This window comes from Myotis davidii, unplaced genomic scaffold, assembly GCF_000327345.1.
Source record: "Myotis davidii unplaced genomic scaffold, ASM32734v1 scaffold554, whole genome shotgun sequence".
Classification (NCBI taxonomy): Eukaryota; Metazoa; Chordata; class Mammalia; order Chiroptera; family Vespertilionidae; genus Myotis; species Myotis davidii.
Window position 1 is genome coordinate 1,252,427 of NW_006285312.1, and position 1,361 is coordinate 1,253,787.

The following is a 1,361-nucleotide window of genomic DNA, read 5'->3' on the forward strand; positions in this document are numbered from 1 at the left end:
CTTACAAAATTATAAATCTTCCTAAAGTAAGACTGTATTGCTCCTTGATAGTTACTGTAAATTTGAATTTTTCATAACCAAGACAATATAGACAAAATATTTAACCAAAGAGTTCAAAATAAATTCATCCCAATTACCTATTTATCACTTTATATGTAGTAATTACTTTTTTAAATTCTTTAAGTTTTATCTAGGAGGATAATCACTCTACGAGCATCATAACTAAGTCACAAGGAACTTTAAAAGTTAAAAAAAAATCATCCCTGCCCTGACTGGTTTGGCTCAGTGGATAGAGCGTTGGCCTGCAGACTGAAGGGTCCCAGGTTCGAGTCCAATCAGGGGCACCAGAAAAAAAAATTTAAAAATAAAAAAGAATAAAAAATCATCCCTGAGAAGTGAGAGAAAAAGCTCTAAAAACACAGAAGTGACAGTCCTGCACCCTTTGAACAATCTTTACCATAGCACAAACTTATTAACAGTCAGCAATCAAATGTATTCCAATCCTGGATAATTGCTGCCTCTGATGATCTGATCTTTTTATAATGAAACTATAAGTGCAACATTTTTAAGAATCAGATAAATAGGGACTCTGGTTTTATTATCGTATTTACATTTTTGTCAAGTCCAGGGACAGCCAGCTAAGATATGTGTATTCCAATAAAGATCAAAGTAATAACTTCTGCTGGCAGCTCTTGTGAGTCTCCATTTCCTCCATTGACCTTCACCTAAATAGTAAAAGCAATATAATTGCAACTGAGTTTACTATTATCAATGGCACTCATTACGGTTCTTACAGATCGAATAAGGTTCATTAGCTGATATTTAATTCTTGGCTCCTCTCCAAACCTGCCAATTCCCTGGTCTGTTCCCCAGCCAATGTTCTTGAGGAAACGCTCCTCCTGCAGTCGGTGATGGTGTTGACACGGAGCAGGGCCACCTGCAGCAGCGAGTACAGGGTGAAGGCCATGATTGCCAGGAACCACCCCAAGGCCTAGCAGATTCCTCCGCAGCTGCCTCAGGGAATGTGGGTGGCGTGTGGGAAGCTCTTCATCTGTCCTATTCTAAATGATAGCTTTGCTGGGTAGAGTAATATTGGTTGTAGGTCCTTGCTTTTCATCACTTTGAATAGTTTTTTAAAAATACATTTTTATTGATTTTAGAGAGGGAGGGGCAGAGAGAGAGAGAGAGAGAGTGATAAACATCAGTGATGAGAGAGAGAGAGAGAGAGAGAGAAACATCAATGATGAGAGAGAATCATTTATCGGCTGACTCCTGCATGCCTACACTGGAGATCCAGCTTGCAACCCCGGCATGTGCCCTGACAGGGAATTGAACCATGACCTCCTGGCTCATAGGTCAGT

At 39.6% G+C, this 1,361-nt stretch overlaps 1 pseudogene; it reads right to left on the bottom strand.

Moving 5' to 3' along the window:
- Positions 1-475: 475 nt before the first annotated feature.
- LOC107181879 overlaps positions 476-1,361 on the bottom strand; it is a 1,322-nt pseudogene continuing 436 nt past the window's right edge.